Here is a 22,793-nt window from a genome sequence, read left to right on the forward strand (position 1 = left end):
AATCACTAAGAAGCCATGGAAATATAAGGGAGTTGCACAAGGAAACAGTATCACACAGTAGAGAAAAGAGAGAGGGCTTCACAGTCAGCCAGACTTGTGTTGGCATCTCAGCTCTGTTGCTGTGTGACCTTGGGCAGGTTGCTTAACCAATCTGAACCTCAGTTCCACCATTCACATAACAGAGACAGTACAAGTCTCAATCACGTGTGCGTGCTCAGTCACTCAGTCATGTCTGACTCTTTGTGACTCTATGGACTGTAGCCCACCTGGACACCCTGTCCATGGGATTTTCCAGGCAAGAACACTGGGGTGGATTGCCATTTCCTGCTTCAGGGGATCTTCCCAACCCAAGGATCAAACCCAAGTCTCCAATATCTCCTGCACTGCAGGTAGATTCTTTACTGCTTGAGCCATTGGGGAAGCCCACAGGTCTCTATGCCATAGAGTTATTGTGAGCAGTAAATGATATAATTCACATTAAACCATTTAACTCCATGCTAGGCACAGAAGTATCCCTCAACATCTGATAGCTGTTGTTACCAGTTTTGTGATAGATTACCCACAGAAAGGCCAGCACTATTTCAAGGTGGCAGTCACCATTCCTCCCCATTTCTCACAGTTTAAACAATCCTGTGGCGTCCGCCTCACCTCCCCCTACCTCAAGTCTGTGGGCTACCTCTTTCCTTCTCATCTTTCCATCAAAGGTTGATGTTCAAGATGCAAGGTCTTTGCCGGAATGAGCTTGCAGCCTTCCAGCACCTCTGAGAAAGCAGGTTCTTCTGAGGCTTTCAGGGCCCTCCACATCCCAGTAAATTGAATCAAGATATTTGAATTTCAAATAGCCCCACCCTAATCCCCTCAGAGGCTTCTTTTCTGGACCTTGAGGTGATTTCCTCACGCCCACATCAGTACCCTGACTACTGTAAAGGGACCTCCACACACCGTATAGCCTTTCCAGCCTGATAAACCAGGCACCAAGAGGGGAAGGCCTGCTCTGGGCCAGGAGGTTTAGACTTCGTCCCTCAGTGATGTTCCAAAACTATGCTGATACACTATAGCTGCCAGCCACTTGTGGTTATTTACATTTAAATTTAGTTAAAATTGGGCTTCCCTGGTGTCTTAGATGGTACAGAATCTGCCTGCAATGCAGGAGACTCAAGTTCGATCCCTGGGTCAGGAAGATCTCCTGGAGAAAGAAATGTCTACCCACTCCAGTATTCTTGCCTGGAGAATTCCACGAACAGCGGAGCCTGGTAGGCTGCAGTCCATGGGGTCGCAAGAGTCAGACACGAGTGAGTGATTAACAGTTAAAGTTTGAAAAGCAAATCTCCATCAGACCTGCCACATGTGGATAGAGTTTAACCACCTTAGTGCTCACATGGCCATTATGTCAGAAAATTCCACTGAGTGGCACCGCACCAAGTGAAAATGTCATCACTCCCACTTTCCAGATGAGAATACTGAGGCTCAGAGCCATTCAGCTCTGTAGTTAAGCCAGGATAGACACCAGGCCTCTGATTCCAAGCCACCAGACTGTACTGCTTTTCCTACAAGAGCCAGGCTCTGGGGCTGGGCTCCAAGGAGAATAAGATGGATGGGCTTGGAAGACAGAGAGGTGAGTAATGAAAAACTGACAGTAACATGTGACAGCCCACAGGCTCTGTGGGCCCAGGGATGCCTTATCAATTGAGCTCAGAATATTCTACCTCCTGTGTTCATTCCCTCGATCAACACACTTTCTAGAGTGCATGCATGTGCTCACTCACTCAGCCATATCTGATTCTTTGCAACTCCCTGAACTTTAGCCTGCCAGGCTCCTCTGTCCATGGGATTTTCCAGGCAATACTGGAGTAGGTTGCCATTCCCTTCTCCAGGGGATCTTCCCAACCCAGGAATCGAACCTGCATCTTCTGCATTGACAGTCAGATTCTTACTGCTGAGCCCCCAGGGAAACCAATGGTGTTAGCCAACACAGAACCACAGGTTGCCTGTGGTTATTGAGCCCTTGAAGTGTAACGAGTCTGAATGGAGATGTATGTGTACAATCCACAGTGGATTTCTAAGGTGTTGAAAATAAAAAAGCAAAAAGAATGTAAACTATCTTCTTAACAATTTTGTATAAAGGTTATATATTGACATGATCATTTTCGACTGCTGCTGCTGCTAAGTCACTTCAGTCGTGTCCGACTCTGTGTGACCCCATAGACGGAAACCCACCAGGCTCCCCCATCCCTGGGATTCTCCAGGCAAGAACACTGGAGTGGCTTGCCATTTCCTTCTCCAATGTGTGAAAGTGAAAAGTGAAAGTGAAGTCGCTCAGTCGTGTCCGACCCTTAGCGACCCCACGGACTGCAGCCTACCAGGCTCTTCCACCCATGGGATTTTCCAGGCATTTTCGACTAGATCCAGTTAAATAAAATACCTCACTATCATTAATTTCGCCTGTTTCTTTTCAGCTTCTTAAAGTGGCTACTAGAAAGCTTATAATTAGGTCTTTGGCTTGCAGCATATTTCTCCCATCTGTTGCTGCCCTGAAAGGCCTACTGGGTGTCAGGCCCTGTGCTCTGCAAGGGGCTGCAGGGTGAAACCAGAAAAGAATTCAGCTCCAGGCTGACAGCAGACCCCTGGAGCCCAGACAAGGAACCCCCTATGCCACTCTGAGATTGGTCTCTGCAGCTGGTACCCCAGCTCCCAAGGTCCACCGGCCCTGCCTTCTGCACGGGGATGCTGGTAAGCTACGTGCGCAGGGCTGCGTGTGCAAATCTGGGGCCGTAAGCAAACGACTAATCTTTTCTGTTTCCTCATCTGTAAATGAAAATAGTTGCCCCTGCCTCCTAGAGTCATTTTAGAGATGGAGTAAATTAATGAATGCATAGTGCATGTCCCATAGTAGGTGTTTCACAGATAACTAAGGTTAGCAACTAGGGGTGCTGTTCCCCTACGGCAGTTGGCAATGTCTAGAAACATTTGGGGTGTCACACTTAGAGGGAGGAGGTTGCTAGTGGCATTTAATTGTGGAAATCAGAGATGTTGCTAAACCTCCTACCATGCATGGTACAGCCCCCACATCACTAATCAATAAATAGCATTGAGGTTTAGAAACTGTGCTGTATGGCAATGGCTATTATTGTTATTAGTAAAAACACCTGTGAAGATTACCTAATTAAAGGTACAATCACAAGGAGGTAGACTCCCTGAAGACTGGGATTTTTTATCAATCTTTATCAGCGCTGTATCCCCAGTGCCTAGGGCAGTGCCTGGCACATAGGACGTGCTCAGGAAATATTTATTGAATGAAGAATGAATGAATGAAATGGCAAGACTCCTCCTTGTCAAAGTCCCAAAGGCTCAAAGTGTGAAACGGCGTGGGGGCTCGTCACTTCGATCTATACATTTTTTAATACAAGAAACATTTGCTGATGTATGGATGTGAGAGTTGGACTGTGAAGAAAGCTGAGCACCAAAGAATTGATGCTTTTGAACTGTGGTGCTGGAGAAGACTCTTGAGAGTCCCTTGGACTGCAAGGAGATCCAACCAGTCCATTCTAAAGGAGATCAATCCTGGGTGTTCATTGGAAGGACTGATGCTAAAGCTGAAACTCCAATACTTTGGCCACCTCATGCGACGAGTTGACTCACTGAAGAAGAGTCTGATGCTAGGAGGGACTGGCGGCAGGAGGAGACGGGGACGACAGAGAATGAGGTGGCTGGATGGCACCACCGACTCGATGGACATGAGTTTGAGTGAACTCCGGGAGTTGGTGATGGACAGGGAGGCCTGGCGTGCTGTGATTCATGGGGTCGCGGAGAGTCGGACACGACTGAGTGACTGAATTGACTGAACTGAACTGCTGTGTGCCACACTCTGTGTTTGAGTTCTCGGGGGTTCATAGTGTAAAGGGGACAGAGGAGATGGAGCTCAGTTTTGTGGGCAAGATGGACAAATGAACCGGCCCTCTGGCAACGGGCAGTAAGTGCTGACTGGGGACAAGGGTGAACCCAGGGGTGGGGGAGGTCAGGGAAACACCTGACTAGCGTGGGAGATGGACTCAGAAAAAGCTTCCAGGAGAAGGTGATGTCAGGAGAAATTGACTAGCTTTTCTAGAACATTCTCCCCATTTCTGGAGTCCCCTTAACAGTATCCTGCTGGAATCCTTTGACTGATGGGGAGCTCATTCCCTCACAAAGCAGAACATCCTGTGATTTCCCACTGCTTTTTTTTTTCAGATTTTTTTGATGTGGGCCATTTTTAAAGTCTTTATTGAATTTGTTATGAACATTGCTTCTCTGTTTTATGTTTTGCTTGTTTTGGCCATGAGGCATGTGTGATCTTAGCTCCCCGACCAGGGATCGAAGCCACAACCCCCACCCCTGCATTGGAAGGTGAAGTCTTGACCACTGGACTGCCAGCTAAGTCCCTCTCACTGCTTCTTTCTAGAATATTCTCTTTACTAGTGAGATAACCAGGGTCCAGGATGCAGTCACCTAACTCAGAGCCCTTCCTGTCTGGAGGCCCCAGTCTGCACCCTGGCCACCTGCCCCACGTCTGGCTCAGAAGGACCCAATGGCTCAAAGCCCAGCCAGCTGCCTTCTTCCTTCTCAACCTGACAGGTCAGGCTGGCTGAGTCACGGGCTCAGCTTCTCCAACCCACATGGAGTCTGAGCCTAGGCAAGGGGGATGGGCTGCTGGCCAGATTGCCCGTCAGTCACACCAAAAAGGAGCCCATGAACCTCACTGAGGATTAGATCTAAGAACATTCTGGAACGGCACGCTCAACCTTGGAGCTCCCCAAGGGGCAGACCCAGCAGACAGGCATGTTATTCCACCAGTGAAGACACCAGGGAACACAGTGTGTGTGTGTGTGTGTGTGTGTGTGTGTGTTGCCAGAGAATGGTCTTATAATAATTATTATTGCAATGGATTGTCGTGGTTAATTATTAGAAATTGACAGCTCCGTGTGGACGGGGGTCCATCCTCACTGTTCACTGCTGTATGCCCAGTGCCTGTAACAGTACTTGGCACACAGGAGGTGCTCAACAAGTTCTTTTGTTGAGTAAGTGCGTAGACAACAAGCAACAGCTACTTCCTGTTTTTGGAGGACATTCTACAAGGAATTACATATATATGTGTCTTTTATATTTATCATCAGTCTCCATCAGCAGGGCACATATCGCCCAGCATGGTAACCCACACATAGTAGGTGTTCAATAGATGTGACTGAGTAAATTGGCAGGTGCTGGCATTTTCTCATTTATTCTTACACAGCCCAGGCAGAGAGGCTCCTCTTTGGCACCTCTCAGAGATGAAAAATTGAGCCCCGGAAAAGGGAAGTGACCTCTGAAAGTCACCCAAGTTGGTGAGGAAGAGCCAGGGCTTGAACCCACGTCTGTGTGGTTGCAGAGCCTGTGTGTGCTCTTAACTGCTAGGTCCTGCTGCCCCTGGCAATGAGGGGCTAGGGCAGGGGTGGGGGGCCTCTGAGAAGGGGTACTGGGGACAGAGTAGGGACCACTTTAGCACTCCCCAGTCTTGCCCTGTGTGTCCCAATCACAAAGCCCTTTCGACATGGCATCCCATTTGGTGTTCACTGGAACTTCAACAAAGCCCAGAGAGGCAGAGTAACTTGCTCAAGATCACACAGCAACTTCAGCACAGGTCTCCTGATACTATGTCCAATGTTCTTACCCCTAAACTCCACCTATGGCTCCACCTCAGAGCCCTATACAAGGAGGGACTCAGTGGGTCAGAAGAGAAAGCTTATGCTTCAGCATACACACAGACTTCATTTTTCCAGGCAGCCTGACCCAATACATCTGGTGGCAAATCCAAATTCCGCACTTTGTTCTATGACCTTGAGACTTGGCTTCCTGTCTCTGAGCCTCGATTTCCCTATCTAAAAAACGATTCCTCACTTTGCAGGTAGCAACTAAAATCCCTGACTTGGTGCCTCCCCTGCTGTGTGACCTTGGGGGGAAAGCTTAGCTTCCCTGAGCTTTGATTTTTTTTTTTCACCTGCTAAATGGGGTTAAATAAATACCCACCTCTCAGGGACCAAGAGAGTTAATGGGGGGTCCATGTGGGGACCATGCAGGGGCCTGGCATGTAGTAAGTGTTCAATAAAAGATGGTTTGGGGGATCCTTTGTGATTGCAGTGGGTGGCCCTCCTCAGGACCCTGCAGGCCCAGCCTGGCCACTGCAGACCCAGTGCACATGCTCGCGGCTGCCCCCGGCCAGCTGGGGGGAAACCTGAGCCACCCTCCTCCTGGGCAGAGGCTGTCACCGCCACTGCTGCCTCTGAAATGAAAGAAAGGTCAGAGCCTAGGGAAGCCAGACTGGGTGTGCGATGGAGGCGGCCGGCAGGAGAGGTGGGGAGGGGTGGCCAGCGGCTGCCTGACTGCCCTGGTCTCTCCAGGGGAGGCCTGAGCCGGCCAGGCCTGGGCGCAGCCCCCCTTGTCCCGGCTTTGACCCCCTGGCCCCGGCAGAGCCGCCTCCCAGCCTGCCCCTGGGGAGGGGCCACCTGGTGTCAATTAAGCCCCAGCCACAAGGCTCGCGCCACGCCAGGCGGCTGATTAGTGCCGCCGGCCTCTCCAGATGGGGAGCACGGCCTGAGAGGGGCGCCTGCCACCACGCCAGGAGCAGGCCTCGCTGGAGCCAGTGAGTACCCAGGTTGGGGGCCCCGCTTCCAGGCCAGAGGGCCTGGCGAGCCCGGCTGGGCCATGGTAGGGCAGGGGGGCTCACTGTGGTCTCTGCTCTCCTGGGGCATCTCAGGCCTCTAGCATCCCTGACCCCCTTTGCTTTGGCTTGACCTGCAGGGACCAGATGCCAGCCTGGGGGCCTTCTCCCTGGATCGTACAGCTGCAGGGTCCACCCCTGGCCTGTGGCTGAAGGGGACCTGAGGGGTGAACAAAGAGCCAGTCACCCCAGAGGGAGGCTTTAGGGTCCCAACTCTTTCCTCATCACCCTGAAAGAACTGGCTCTTTGTGCCAGCCTGTCTGGGCACCCAAGGCTACGCATGTTCCTCTAGCCCGCCAGCTCGTGTCATGGGGTGGCCCCATTTGGTTGCCCGGCATGAGACCCCTGCAGGAAGCTGACAGGGGGGCTGCTCCCTCTCCAAGCCAGAGCTCAGGGGGAGTTCTCTGATTTCAGACTGCTGCATGGTTCGGTGCATGGCTGGGGGCAAGTAGGGCCCTGGCCTAGTACCCCTGAGGCTTCTGGGGAGTCGTCCAGCGTGCAGGCTTCTGCAGGGTCCGAGCCACCCCATGGTGCCAGTGGGGAGTCAGTCCCAGTAGTAGCAAAGGAGGGGACAGCTGCCAACCCATGGTGCAGACCTGGGGGGCGGTCAGAGAGAGGTCCAGCTCGGTACCTCCCAGCTACACGCTGACTTGTCCCAAGGCCCACACTTTGACCTGTGGCCCCAGTTCCTGGCTGACAGGTGTGCTATTATCCATGAACCAGGTTCCTGGTGGCAGATGGCGTTGTCCCTTGGTGGTACCACTGGGTGGTCTGCGACTGCCGCCAGCTTGAGGTGGAGGCAAGGTGTGTTTGGAACAGGATGGCGGGTCCTGGGGGCATGGAGCGATGCCGGGTGCGTGTCCACGCGCTTGCACCACGTGGGGTGAGTTTAGGAGCTGAGGAGGATCACCTGTGTGGATCACTGGAGCCCGTTCTGGACGGTGGCTCCAACACGTGGTTGGCTCCGACACGTGGGCTCGGGAGGAAGGACGGGCCGTGGGCAGAGAGCCCTGTGGCCGGCAGGGCACAGCTACACGTCCCCATCTGTGTGTGTGTGGCTGTATTGATGCCAGTGCTGTGCAGTCGGGGGCTCCTTGGCAGTGTCCCTGGGCCGTCGCAGTCTGCTCTTGCCAGCTTAGTCCATCGTGGAGGTTAGGGGGCAGTGTTTCCCAAGGGGAGCACCCCCAAGCTCCCTGGCAAGTCAGCTAGGTCCCAGCCGTGCACCCCAGGCCCTGGACTTGCTCTGCGTCCCAGACGCCATTCCCACTGGGTGAGGCCAAGCCAGGCTGGTGGCTGGAATCCGAAGGCTCGGTTCCTGGAACGTTGTCTGTGGGCCTGGGGCGAGCAGGGGCGACCACAGCTGTAGCTCAGCTGCTTTCTGGGAAGTACTGGATTTCGTTCCTCCATAAATATTTATCACAGGCCTCCTCCAGACTACAACCTGGGCTTAGAACTGGCACTGTGAGAGTGAACCTAGAATTCACTCATTCACTCAAAAGTATTGATTGAGAGACCCCTAAACTTGGTGGTGACATTTTGTGGTAGAGTTCAAATCCATTCCTTCCTTTTATTCCTTCATTCACCCCACAATATTTATTGGAGCAACCACTATGCACCACTATGCTGGGCTCACCACTGCAGTTACACCAGCGAGTCTGGGAAATGAGAAATCACCATCTCTTCCAAATTTCCTTGCTGTCTGTACACAGCAAGCCTGGATCTGGAAGAAAGCCAGGTGCTTAAGAAACAGAAGAACGTTGAGGGCCCTTCTCTGGTCCTTTCGCAGCAAGGCATAAGGGCCCCATTTAGCCATGCAGCTGCCACTTAGAATGTCCCCAGTGTTTACCTGAAATTAGTAACTTTCATTGGAACCCAGTGGCCATGACCAGAACAGGGTGAGCTTTACACACACACGTGGTTTAACTTCCTTTTCCAAAGGAAAGTGTGATCATTTTGATGATTAACTACCAGGTATGCCTGAGGCACTTGCTCAGGTAATTAATAAATACTAGAAGGTGCCTCTTATTATTTTCCACAAGTCAGGCATACACAGGATTCATCTTTTTGAAGTCTTGCCCAGGTCAGATGGCAGCCCTATTACTTCCTCATTTTATAGCTATACAAAAATGAGGCTATGAGGGGGCTTCATAACCTACCCCAGGCCTTTCTGACTCCAGAGTCCGAGCTTTTAACCTCTAGGCTAGCGTCCTTAGGGAGTTTCCGTCTAGATAGGGACATGAGCAGAATATCCACAAACAAAGGCGACAAAATGAGGATGCGCCCCACTCAAGCGGGTGGTGGGGGTAGCTAGAAAATGCAAAGAGCTTCCGAGCCTTTGCAGCCGAGAGCACTTTCGTCCAAAAGTAGGGCACAGTCGGCCTGGGTGAATCTCAGGTGGGGTCTGGCCCAGGGCGGTCCAGGCTCCCTCTGATCCCCTGCCCTTGGCGAGGAGGGCAAGGTCCCTCAGTGAACCCCTGGGGTGTGTGGGCAACTGGCAAAGCACTTTGGTGTGAAGTCAAAGCCCGCCAGGGCAAACACGGCAGGTGAGGTTACCTGGCGGGTGAAGGCGAGGCGGCCTGAAAGCTTTGGAGACAGGCAGGCAGCGGGGTCGGGGAAGGATGAGGCTCATTCATTCACTGATTAACGCACTCAGCAAATACTCACTAAACTCCTACTCCAGGCAGGGTTTTAGTCGAGGCGCAAGGATTAGAGTGGTGACGATGGTAAACCACGCTCCTTCCCTCTGCCAAGAACTGATCTTCAACACAGCCTGACAGAGCAGAGCCTTTGCACTGAGGGCAGAAGGAATGGCTCCTTCCTTCAGTAAGGGATACTGCCACCTGGCCTTGATCTTGGCACTGGGGTTATAACGATTAACAGGTGGAGGGAGTGCTTTCTAGAAAGGGAGAGTGAGGGAAGCAGGAAAGGGCAGCCGAAGGGGCTTAACAAGCCTGGAGACGCTCAGCTGACCCCATGGGGGGCTCCAGAGTGTGAATGGCATGGCGGAGTTGATCCCACCTTGAGGCAAGAGGGCGAGCCTTTAGGATCCCCATGTTGGCCAGTCACTGGTGCTGTTAGGGTGAAGGGTGTCATCTTTCCCCAACAAACCGGCTTGGCTACATAAGGCCGTTCTCCGGGAATAAAGATCAGCAGCTGGGGAGTGCGTACATTGCTGGACAAAGGACACTCAGGCAAGGCACCAAACTGGCCTCCTGTGCCACCCCTGAGAGTTTCCTAGTGGGGTGGGGGAGGCAGGCAGTGGACAGGTGAGGGAGGGTGCCTCCCTCATCATCAGGGTGGGTGCCCTGGCCCAGTGGAGAAGCACAGAGGGCTGGGGGAGCCCAGAACAGAGCCCCAGACCCAGTGTGGGAAGTCAGGGAAACGTGGCCTTGAGCAGCCTGGGGCCTGGATTCAAATCCTAGCACTGCCACTTGCCAGGTGACAACCCCAGGCCAGATCCTTCCCTCCTGGAGCTCTGGAGCTCTGGTCGGCTCTCAGCTGTGGATGCTACCTGGGGCTCCCTCCTGGAACAGTGGGTAGGACTTACGTGTGATCCGAGTGACTCCATTGCTGGCACACATGGTAAGTGCTGTGACGCTGCAGATGGCGGAGCTGGTGGATGGACATGGGGTCAGGTTATAGGGTGCCATGAGCCTACAGAATCCAGTTCTTTCCGGTGAGTCCCAGAGAGACCTGGGAGCTCCGGGAGGTGAGCCAGAAACGGCTGCCAGGGTCAGGTCCCGGGTATCATCAGCACTTTGGGTCCTTCAGGTGGAGGCAAAGAGGGGGATGTGTGTGGATGGAGCAGAGTTGCCCCCAGGAGGGAAAAGGGCCCTGGAATTGACCGAGAGGGGGCAGGCCCCCCATGGTCTCCCCACGCCTTGCTCCCAAAACACAGAGCCCTGGTCTGAGCAGATCATCTCTTCCTCTAGGTACCACACCCTTGTCCAACCATCCATCCATCCATCCATTCATTTATTCAACAACTATTTCCAGAACTCTGGCTACGTGTGCCAGGCTCTGCGGATGTGTTTGTAAGACAGAAAGGATCCCTAATCTCAAGGAACTCAGTTTGCGGTGGGGAGGGGGCTCATTGAACACCAAGGACAGGGGACAGAAAGAGGGACATGGCCAAGGGGTGGAGAAGATGGAAGCTTTGAGCGGTTTCTGGGCATGGTAGGGGTGTGGGGGCAGAGGCCTGGGTGCAGGGCTGTGAGGCGTGAGCTCAGCAGGGGCAGAGGACAAAGGCTCTACTCTGCTTTTGACCTTGGGTGGCCTCGGCCTGCCGCGACTTGAAGCCAGGTTTCGGTTCCCAGCCAGAGATGGCAGTCGGACGGTGGCAGTGAGGGCTAAGTCCTAGTCACTAGACCAGTGGCCCGTGACGAAGCCCTCGCTCTTCGGCTTTGCAGAAAAGAATTCCCACAGAGACGGAAAGTAGTGGAGCAAGTTAAACGTTTATTAGGAGAAAAAGAGTACCGTGTGTGTAGATAGACACGAGGGTGGACGCAGCGCGCACCCCCCGCGGCAGCTTGAATCACTTCTTTGGGGCACCTCTTCCTGGTTTCCTTTGGCCAGTTGTCTTGCTTTGCCTGATTCCAAGGTCGTATTTGGTTTAAGTCAGGATCCTCCCATGTGTGCACACGCGTCTCTCAGCCAAGATGGATTCTGGTAAAGAAGCAAGGGTAGGTTGACATCACTTACTGTGAGGTGACGCCCCCACCCTTTTGACCTCCAAGGAGCCTTTCTGGGCAAGTATAGTCGGGAAGGTCACCTTGACCTTGAGAATGAGGACTACGTGGTCTCTTATCTGAGCAGGACTCAGCTCCTCCTCCTCTCCATCTTGGAGTGTCTGTCCACAGAGGACGAACTCCAGCTGCCCAGCCTGGGGCCCATCCCTCTCCTGCCTCACTTTTTGTCAGAACTCCACTGGGAAAGGGAGATGGCATGCAGGCCAGGAGTGACTGTCTAACTGAAGGTCACATGAGTGCATGAGAATATGCGTGCAGGGCTGTGCATGGGCGATCGTGGGGAGGCGTGGGTGGGCGTGTGGATGGGAGGGTGTGTATGTGTGCAAGAATGTGGTTAAGGGCGTGTGGATGGGAGGGTGTGGAGGCTGTGTCTGAGCATGTGTGAGTGCGTGTGGTGAGGAGGCCCCTGTGAGGGTGTGTGTGGGGGCAGTTGGGGGGGGGATACACATGTGTATTGAATGGTGTGTATGTGGGCGTGTGGGGGTGTGTAATGAATGAGCTTGCCTGTGTGTGGTACATACACAGGCACACGTGAGTGTGTGTGAGAACCAGCAAGTGACGGTGTGTGTGTGTGTGTGGGGGGGTGTATCTGTGTGCATGGGTCTATACTTGCAAGTGTGTGTCTGTGTATTTTCATCAAATTCTGGATTCTAAGAGCCAGAGAGAGTCTTGAATCCTCTTCAGCCCAAGCCCCGCCTACCCACCCCAAAAACAAGCCACCTCATGCGTGCACAGCACCCTACAGCTTGCACTTTTCCCATTCATTCATTGTTCCCTGCCCCACCCCCAGCAGCCCTGGGAACATGGCTTCAACCCATTTGACAGATTTGGCAACTGAGGCCCCCAGGCCAAGAGGGAGGTGGGGGCAGTGCCTTCAGGTCCCAGGACTCTGTCTCTGGCCAGATTCCAGCTCTCACTGCTCCTCCCTGTATCTCTTCCAGGTCAAGCACTTACCCGTGTAACAAGATGCCTATTCAGAGCCCACACACATCCATTACACTATTTCTTTTCTCCTTTGATTCTATTACTTTCTTTTTTTATCCTAGTTCTCCTCTGGTTCCACTCCCCTTCCACTTCATTAGGGATGAATGAGTCTGTAACTTTGACACATTCCTCACCCACACCCACTCCTGCCAAATGTCTTTTTTAAAAGTCACTTTAGAATTAACAGGAAAAAGTCTTATAAAAATGTTTAAATCAAAGTGGAGCTCATTATTCAAGAAAATTTAGGGGGGAAAAAAATGGGTTTGCAAATGCTCACCAGGATTCCCCTGGAACAATGCATTATGCAGAGACATTCGCTGCTTACAAAGAAAAACAAACTATCTCAAATAAAGGCCAAATATTTTGAAAGACTCAGACCCCAAAGCAGAGAAAACAAATTCAGTCTTAAGGAAGCCGGTTGTGCAATTGGCCAGCAATCCCTATGGTTTCAGGAAACAAGATGCCTTCTGCCCACTGGATCTTCGTATTAACTAACGCCCCCAAAGGATCTTCCTACTTAGCCTCGGGGCCCCCCAGGTACCCTCAGGAAGATAGAAGTGGTGACTCTCTTACATTCAGAAGAACGGAGGGTCACTGTTGAGCTCTGGGACCCCAGTGGTGTGGTCTGAGCTTAGCACAGCCCAGCCTTGAGCATTCCCACTCTGGGCGGTCAATGCTCTGTCCCCACGAGGTTCCTCTTCTAGCAGGGCTGTGACCTGACCCTCTGGCCTCCCAACTGGGACCTCAGCAGCCAGCAAGGCAGCCCCAGGGAGCCTGTGTGAGCTGGACGCAGCCAAGGGCGGGAGCTGGGAGGGAAATCTCTCAGGACGATGCCAAGTTAGCACTAGGGAGGGGCAGACAGTCGAGGCAGTGAAGGTCCTCTCCTCCTGTCTCTCTCTGTCTCTCCCTCCCTCCCTCTTCCCTCTCCCCCTCCTCCCTCCCTCTCCCTCCCCCTCCCCTCTTCCCCTTCCTCCCCCTCCCTCTCTCTTCCCTAGGAGAAGTTAGGTAGCTTGTCCAAGGTCACACGGAGCCAGGCCATCCCCTCAAGACTGCTTTCCAGTCCGGAATGTTCTTGGCCGTGTCACCATGGAGCCTCGCGTGCCTCCTTCCCAGGTGTTTCTCCACTCTGGCTGGCACCTTCACCTCATTTCCTCCTGGGTTCTCTTGACTACATTGTGAGATGCAAAGACCGCTGTGTCAGGAGAGGATGTTTTTATACCACTGGTGTCACCTCCATCAGTCCCCTGAGCCAGCAACGATGCTGGTGTTAGTTGTGGTTGCCACCCATCGGGTACTGATTGATTGGTGTTTTAGGTGCTGGTTTGAGCTGTTGGCATCCCCTATCCTTACCTGCCATGTATGGAAACTGGCACAGACTAGCTGAAAACGATTAAATCGAACTATTTGGATGTAGTGAAGAGCCTGTCCGTGGGGATTGGCAGGATTGGAATTTAATTCGAAGTGAGCAACAATTTTTGAGCAGTGGGTGGAGCCTACAAGATATCATATAATAAAAACAAAGAACGAAATAATGCCATTGTCAGCAACATGGATGGACCTAGAGATTATCATACTAAGAGAAGTAAGTCAGACAGAGAAAGACAAATTTCCTTTATCACTTGTATGTGGAATTCAACGAAATGATACAAATGAACCTGTTGACCAAACAGAAACAGACTCACAGGTATAGGGACCAAATTTTGGTTACCAGCAGGGAAAGGGGTTGGGGAGGGATAAATTAGGGTTTGGGATTAACAGATACATGCCACTGTCTGTAAAATAGTTGGCCATGTTTGACAGAAACCAACACAATGTTGTAAAGCAATTATCCTTCAGTTAAAAAGAAATTAAAAAGAGGAAACCAGCACAACATTGTAAAGCAACTATACTCCGATAAAAATTAATTAAAAAATAATGGTTAGCCAACAAGGACCTACTATATAGCACAGAGACCAATATCTTGTAATAACCTATAATGGGAAAGACACACACACTCGTATATCTGACTCACTTTGCTGGACACCAGAAACTAACACATCATTGTGAGTCAACTATACTTCAATAGAGAATAAAGAAAGAAAAGCAAAACCTTACAAAATTTCAAAAGATGGCAAATAGATCCATGTCTTTCAAACATGGCTCACTTTTCAAGGGCACATCCTCACAGACACTCTCCCTCAATGTTGTCATGAAATATTTTGATTATGATGCTGCTTAGCTGTGCACCCGCAGAACAGCAGGTATGAGTTCTTCATGCTTATATTCCTACAAAACCAAAGCAAATCCACAAACTGAACACCATCCCAACTACAGAGCAAATCAGACTTAAGCTCAAAACGTGTAAGTGATGGCTTGAGTGAAGTTCTGTTTGCAACGTAAGTATAATACATGATGCATGGACCAGAAGGCCCTCTGGGGTCCCCCAGGTTCTGCCCGCCAGGCCCTGTGAGGACTTGATTTTCCCTCCCTCTCTCCTCCTCACGCTGCTTAGAGCCCTCTGTCTGTATAACATGGTGTTCCAGCCTTTGGCCTTCTCCAGGCACAGGGAGGATCGTTTCTGTATCGTGCTGGTGGCCTCTTCTCATTCCTGTGCAGTAATTAAAGCAGGACAGCTCAGCCCAGCTGCCATCATCACAGAACAGTCATTGGAATCATGTGGCAGCTCCTAGTGATGAGACAGTCGTCAACAGGTCCAGGAAAGGCTGATGGTCGTGTCCTACACATAAATGGTAACAATTCTAAATGATCAGTGTATCTTGTGAACCCCTGTGGCGACCGCAGTACTTTGGCCACTAATTTGTCCAATAGTTTGGCCACCTGATGCAAAGAGCTGACTCATTGGAAAAGACCCTGATTCTAGGAAAGATTGAGGGCAGGAGGAGACGGGGACAACAGAGGATGAGATGATTGGATGGCATCATTGACTCAATGGACCTCAGTTTGAGCAAACTCCGGGAGACAGTTAGGTCAGGGAAGTCTGGCATGCTGCAGTTCACGGGGTCGCAGAGTCGGACATGCCTGATTCACTGAACAACAACAAGGGGACCCCAGTTTCAGAAATGTCAGTTCAAGTACATCTAGTAGTATGAAGAAATGTGCATTCCAGTTAGGGGGCCCAGTTAGGAGGTTATGGTTAAGATTTGATGCTGGGAGGGCTCCAAAAGCTAAAATGGGACAGAAGTTCTGAGTGATGGGCCGAAGGCAGATTAGGCAGAGTTTGGGCTTGACAGTAATGCCCAGAGAACTGGCATGGGGTTCCTGGAAACCCCCAGAGCCATGAGGTGCCAGGAGAGAGGAATTAGCAGGAAGCCGGGCAAGAAAAGAGGCTCAGCTTTTCCCAGGCACGCTGGGATCCTGGGTTCAGCTTCCCTTGACTTGTCCCATCCTCAGCTTTTTGGTCAGTTAACTGAGACCTTCTACCATACTTGGCAGCAGAGACAAGCAAGTCAGGGGATAAGGTGACTGTGGTGTGAATTCTAGCTCATGACTTCCCAGCTATGGGACCTCAGACAAGCCCCTGAACATGTCTGCAGCTGTGTTTCCTTGGCTCTGACAGGGAAATTGAATTAGAAACCTTCTTACGGTTATTATCAAGGTCAAACCGAAAGGTCTGGAACCTTGTGAGCTCAGAAATTGCAGCTTCTGCTGTTCCTGTGATTGTACCTCGATGTCATCAGCACATCCCTTCCATCAGCACCCTCTACCCTCCTCTCCATCAGCCTGAGTCCCAGCGCCCCTCAACAGGTACATCCTCCTCCCCCCAGTTTATCAAACGCCTTCACCCCTAACTGCTCTCCTGTCTCTAAAGAAGCTTTTCAACCTATCTCATGCCACACACCCTTTGGCCATCTCACAAAACCCACAGACCCTTTGGAAGAAGAGTGTTTTTCAATGCATAAAAAATAACACACAGGATTATGAAGGAACCAATTTTGTTGAGTTGTAGTTACCAAAAATGTATTTTTATAAAAAACGAATAAGAGAGAATACGTGTGTTTCTTTATCTATGCATTAACTAAATGAGTGGCTGTGAGCCTAACACATTGCCAATTTGAAGAAGCGATGAGCATAAATATTTTGGGATATTTGTTAACAGATGTAAGGTAATATGAAAATACCTACTATTTTCTATCAGTAATAAAGTCACAGGTCTGATAATACGGATGTGGCTTTTTCCCTGTATTTGTAAGGAAAGCAAATGATAAACTTCAGCTCAAGGTTAATAACATAAAGATGTAATTATTTTTTCCCATCCAAGTTCACAGCCCCTCTTAATTGTATCCAGAGACCCTTTGCTCCAAAGCCAGTGGTGTTAACTGCCTGCACCATGCACGTAGCTTTTGCCACTGACTCTTTTAAGCCAAAATTTCTCTCCATTTGAATGTTCAAAATCTCTTATCTAAGAACATTCACATGGTAAAAAAAATAAATAAACAGGAGACAAAGCCTTACACTGGGAAGTAGCGCCCTGTCCCACCCCTTCCTACCCTTAGTCAGCTTCCCAAGGGTTCCCGTTCTTATGTCTTCTAGCAGTTTCTTCTGTATTTATCTCCAAATCTCTCAATACCACGCATATACGTCATGTTTATTGATTTCTGGACCTTAGACCTTGTGTATCAGCATGTTCTGCCCTGTCCTCCCAATGTAAGTCTATCACTATTTTCAGTCCCACATTGGTTACCTTGGCAACTTCAAGAAATGCCTTCCACTTTCATTTCTTATTTCATCAACCACAAGCAGGGTATTTTGACTCTATGACCATTTCAGATGAGACGTTGATGTTCTATCTTCCTTTCTTTTTCTTCTCCTCTTTTTCTTGCCTGATCAGTGTGGATCACTGATTCATTCTCTACACAGGTCCTATCTACCAAATATGGTTATAAGCTTCTGGAAGATAGGGTCCTGATTTGGTTTCTCATGGATCCAGCACAGTGCTTGGCACACAGTAGGTGGCAGTGAGTCTGTATCCTATGCTCTGTGCCTTGGCTATAGTAGGTACCCCTAACCTGGCAACAGGCCCCCAAACACTGCCATGGCCATGGAAGGAAATGGAACGTCACTACTGACAGCAAAGGGCATCATTGCCCGTAATTAAGCTCTATAGAAATTCTCTCTTGAACTTGGGGGTCTGAATTTCCCATTAGAGCTTCAGGGAAGCTTCTTCAGGGAGAATATTAATGACTGAGAGATAATGAACCATTACCTCCCCTCCTGCCAGGATCACTGGATTTTCAGCCAGGCATAAAATGATTCTGGGAAAGGAGACAGCAAATTTCAGAAGAAAGAAGCCTTTCTCGTATCATTCTGAGTTTGATGACTTGCTTCCCAAGTGCCATTCCTGTTCAAAAAGTGAATCCATTTCCTGTGAGAGGGAAGCTTCTAAAGCCACTCCCTTCACTCAAGCCTGTTTACAACCATCCATGGCTTCTCAGTTTCCTGGGACAAAGTCCAAGCTCACCTCAAGGTCCTGGACTCTTGCCAACTCTCTCATTCCTCCCAGCTTCACTTCCCATGGTCCATCCAGACAGGACAGAACTTACTGTTCCCCCAGCTCAGCACATTTCTTCTTGCGCTCACCTTTGCACCTGCTCCCCCTCCTGCCTGGACAGCCCATCTCCCCACAGAGCATCCCCTACTGGTCCTTCCTGCTTCAGCGTAGACATTGCCTCTGGCAGGAACTCTTGCTGGACTCTCCTAGGTCTTGTGTCCTCCCTCAGACTCTCATACACACTCCACCATATCCCGTATCATGCCAAATTGAAAATACCTGTTTGCTTGTTTGTCTGTCTTTCTTGAATGTAAATTCCTTGAAAATGGGATCCATAGGTTATTCAGTGATAGGTCACAACAATGTCTAACACAATGCCTGGAAGCTGGCAAATGTTCAATAAATACATTAATGATGGGTGTATAGGTCGATAGACGTACTAATAGGTGTATGAGTGGATGGGTGGATAGATGGATGAACGGGTAAATAAATGGACAGACAGATGAATGCTTAGATGGGTATTTGGATGGATGGATGGATAACTGGAAGGATGGCATGGATACATAGGTGGGCGAAAAGGTTTGCAGTTAGAATAATGGAAGGTAGATGACTTTTTAATCCCTGCGGCAGGCTACAGTCCATGAGATCACAAAAGAGTCAGACACAACCTAGCGACTAAACAACAACAAAAAGGAGTGTATAATAAGAAATATCAACAAGCTTCATATTTCTTTCATCCTAAAATTCCTTTGTTGGTGGAGATATCAAAACATATGCCATAAGATGGCTTAATTGGTCCTATTGCAAATAGCCTTAAGGTTAAGTTCATGTCCCAACTTTTCCCAGCTCTCCCCAGTAACCTAGCAGGGATATTTCAGTCAAAAATTTCTCTGAACCTTCCTGAAAACTGTACTTTTATGAAGTGCCTCTGGGGCTCTGAATGTTCAATGTTAACCATCGGTGGTGTAAGCAGGACTTTCTTTGAGTTTATTGTTCAGCAGCAAACATTTCCTGATGCTGTATTATGCTCCAGCAACTATGGTAGGTGCTAGGGACATGAAAATAAACAATCATTGCCTCCCTGGAGCTTAAAATGTGGGGAAAGTAATGGATGTGAATGTGCACGCCGTGGATAATAACACAGTAACAACAGCAGTCACTGTTGCTAACATTTATTGAGTTCATGCTCAGAGGAAAATAGATGGAGATGGAGAACGAAGAGAGGGTGGTCTTGATGGGAGAAAGTACAAGAAAAATAGAATACCCTGTCGTGTGAGTCAGGTACTATTTAGCTTCATTGTATAATCGTAGAAAGTGAGGCTCAGAGGGATGAGGGGAGTCACTCAGTCACAGAGCTGATCATTGGCAGAATCAGCATTCTCCCTGCCTCCAGGGACCGACTGATTGAAAAAGACTCTAATGCTGGGAAAGATTGAGGGCAGGAGGAGAAGGAGATGACAGATGATGAGACAGTTGGATGGCATCATCAACTCAATGGACATGAGTTTGAACAAACTCTGGGACATGGCAAAGGCCAGGGAAGCCTGGAGTGCTGTAGTCCATGGGGTCGCAAAGAGTCAGATATGACTGAGCGACTGTTAAACAACAGCCAGGACCCAGGCTTTTAACAACTGCCTGACTAGGGTCTGTAGCCCACAGCAGAGCACGAGAGGAGGCCCATAAGGGGGTAAGCCAGGTACCAGGGGAATGCTTGGAGAGGGAAGTGCACTCTTCCTTCCTGGAGGGGATGTAGAGTCTCCGTGGACCTGAGGGTCATCATCCTGTGGGCTCTGGTGCCTCCATGCCTGGTGAGGTCTATGGGGTCAAGCTTGAGCTGAGGCCCTGACCAAGGGCACTTCCTGGCTGGGGTACCTCGGTGGATTTCCCCAAGGCACCATAGTACTGAGGACAGGACTCGCCTTGGGATCAGAGTGTCCTGAGCTGAAATCCCAGGCCAGTGCCAACCAGTCAACGGACAAGCAAGTGGCCAAGTCCAGTGTCTGGCTGTCAGATTGAGCTCCCCAAGCCTGTTTCCTCATCTGGAAAATAGGAATGATGGTACATACTTTGCCCGATTGTTAGTATAGGGATAATGTATTTCAGCTTGGCACTCAGGCTCAGTAAGCAATGGCCCCTTTTGCCAGCTCTTGGGCACAAACAACCTGCTCAAAGCATGCTCAGAGATGATCCCTTTGTAGACAGAGAACTCCTTGGAAAATCTGACAACATCCAGAACCTCCCTCTGAAGAAAACTTCACATCCACTCTGCACTGCACGTGTCATCTCAGGAGGTTCATACACCACCCTGGGCCCAGGGCCAGACCTCCTGGTCTTAGGGCCGAGGAACAAGCCATGCAGGTGCTCACATCAGCATTTTAGTGATCTCAGATTTTGGAAACCCAAGGAACCATAGATGACTCGGTTTGAAAATCTCTCTATGGACAAACAAAAAAATGCTCTAAAACACCCATGAATTTATTTTTAAGAAAAAAGAAAAAATCACTACCACCACCACTGTTTGGACAATTCCCAAGTTCTGAGCATGGCATGAAGCCTCTTACATGCATTCACATTGTTTTGTCCAGACAAAGCAATCCCACGTATAATAAGCCCCAGTTTGCAGGTGAAGACACTGAGGCTCAGAGAGGTGAGGTTACTCGCCTGGGATCATCCAGGAAGCTGCAGAGCTAGGATTTGAACCTGACTCCCTTTAACCTATGCTTCTGACATGAGAGGATGTTATTACACACAGCCCACAGATAAATGCAGTAAGATGGGGTCTTTGTTGGGCCAGAGCTCACGAGGGTAGATCAGAAGCAGAGCAGATACATCGGGACTCCCTGGTAAGATCCTGGAGGTGACTGCGATGCACTCTGCTCCCAGCCTTGGGGCACACTGGGCATGTGGCTGCATGCTGAGCCCGTCTCTCCCGAAATCCCCTGAGATTTCCAGGGCAGGATGCCCCCAGCTGGCGGGATGTGGGCTCTTCTCCTCAGTGGCACAGAACAGAGGGACAGCCCCATTCATGGCAGCACATAGGCGTTCTTTTCTTTCATCGGATGCTCAATCTCATTCCTAGAGCTCTGAGACTGTCTAATAATAGGAGCAACAGTGGGAGTCACAGGAAATTGGTCACCTAGAGGCTGTGTCTCCTGGCTGGGACGCAGTAGCGGGTTCTACTCCACCGTGACTCTGATAGGCAGGGAAGTACCAGGCTGCTGATGGCTCAGTGGCGATGTTTCCCCATGCATAGGGCCACAGGAGCCACTTGTGTAGGTGACTTCAGTCCCTGGGCCCCTTCTGGGTGCTTGGCCACCATCCACAGGGTGTTCGACCAGCTCAAGTCGATTAGAGCCCTCGCCAGCCTTTGTCTCCCTCTGTCACCTCCACCCACAGAATGTGGGAGATGTCACCAAAGCAGAAACGAGGGAAGAGGCAGCCTGGAAATGTCCCAAGTCCCTCCCTTGCTCAGGCCCAGAAGTGCTAGGGGACACCGGGTGTATGTGACTGACATTGCCGGGCGCCCGCTTCTGAATTGCGAGGGGACCATGGCAATCCTCTCTGCAGCTGGACTGCAGGGTCTTCAGCACTCTGGATACGAGATGTGTTCATTTGTGAGGGCCGCCATAACAAATTCCCACCAACTGGGTGGCTTTGGTGATAGAAGTGTATTATCTCACAGTCCTGGAGACTACAAGTCCAAAACCAAGGAAGGGGAACACCTTCCGAGGGGTGTAGACGAGAACAGGCCATGTGCCTCGCTTAGCTCTGGCTGCCTCAGGGTTCCCTGACCTGTCAGTGACATGGCCTGGTCTTCATATCTTCCCTCTGTGCCTTCACGTGGAGTTCTTCTCATAGAACAGTAGTCATGCTGAATTCCCGCTCTCCTCCAGTAGGACCTCATCTAACTATTTAATACGCCTGCAATGACTTGTTTCCAAATAAAGTCACATTCTGGGGTGCTGGGGGTTAGGATATCAGTATATGAATTGGAAGTGGCAGGGTTAGGGGAGCCTAATTCAACCTTAATGAGAGGGGACTTCATAGCAACTCAGGACCATGTTAGGATGGCTTGGAATGTGGGATGCCTTTGATACTTGAGTGGCCCAGTGGTAAAGAATCCAACTGCCAATGCAGGAGACTCGGGTTCCATCCCTGGGTTGGGAAGATCCCCTGGAGTAGGAAATGGCAACCCACTCCAGTATTCTTGCCCGGAGAATCCCATGGACACAGGAGCCTGGTGGGCTACCGTCCATAAGGTCACAAACAGTCAGATACAATAGAAACAACTGAGCACACAAGTTCACAAGAACAAATGTTTTTATGCCGGGCTCCCAGCCTCTCGTGACAATTTGTGGGTGACTTTGACCGAGGTTGACCCCAAAGTGATGTCAGGAAGTTTGAACAGGACTTTGCAATGTGGTTTTCCTGCATGAGGAAGAAGACAAGGGATGGAACCGCTCCCAACTAGAGTCAGGTCAGGCAGTGTTCCCGGGTGGCAGGTGTCATCCCCATGGCCAGTCTTAAAGGGACACATGGGAAAGCTACAAGGGGAGAACCCCCTGGAGCTTTGAGAGAGCCATGCCTGGGCTGGAGTCTGGCATGGGGCCCGTCCTCTCTCTCAACCCATGGACACTGACAGTGCTATCCCAGTGCCTGGCATGGTGGGGTGGTGGGAATGGGTAATTACTTAATGTGGGGCAAAGACTAAAGAGAAGTAAAGACAGACAGACAAGGGACACATCCCCAGGGGCTTTAGCTGCTAAAAGTAGCCAGTAGCACCACTACCCCCAGTTCAGTGCCAAGGAATGAAGAGGCTTTTGGCTCAGATCCGAAGGGGTCT

General features: G+C 50.5%; 1 protein-coding gene across 5 annotated transcripts in view; it reads left to right on the forward strand.

Moving 5' to 3' along the window:
• Window positions 1-6,314: 6,314 nt before the first annotated feature.
• The window catches only part of NOS1 (nitric oxide synthase 1), a 191,187-nt gene continuing 174,708 nt past the window's right edge, over window positions 6,315-22,793 (forward strand). For all 5 annotated transcript variants that reach the window (XM_055405788.2, XM_055405786.2, XM_055405784.2 and 2 more), the window contains exon 1: window positions 6,315-6,652. The gene's annotated coding sequence lies outside the window, so the exon portion shown is untranslated. The remainder of the gene's footprint in view (window positions 6,653-22,793) is intronic.

This window comes from Moschus berezovskii, chromosome 19, assembly GCF_049115385.1.
Source record: "Moschus berezovskii isolate FMDL1 chromosome 19, NW_MosBer_1.0, whole genome shotgun sequence".
In the NCBI taxonomy this organism is placed as follows: Eukaryota; Metazoa; Chordata; class Mammalia; order Artiodactyla; family Moschidae; genus Moschus; species Moschus berezovskii.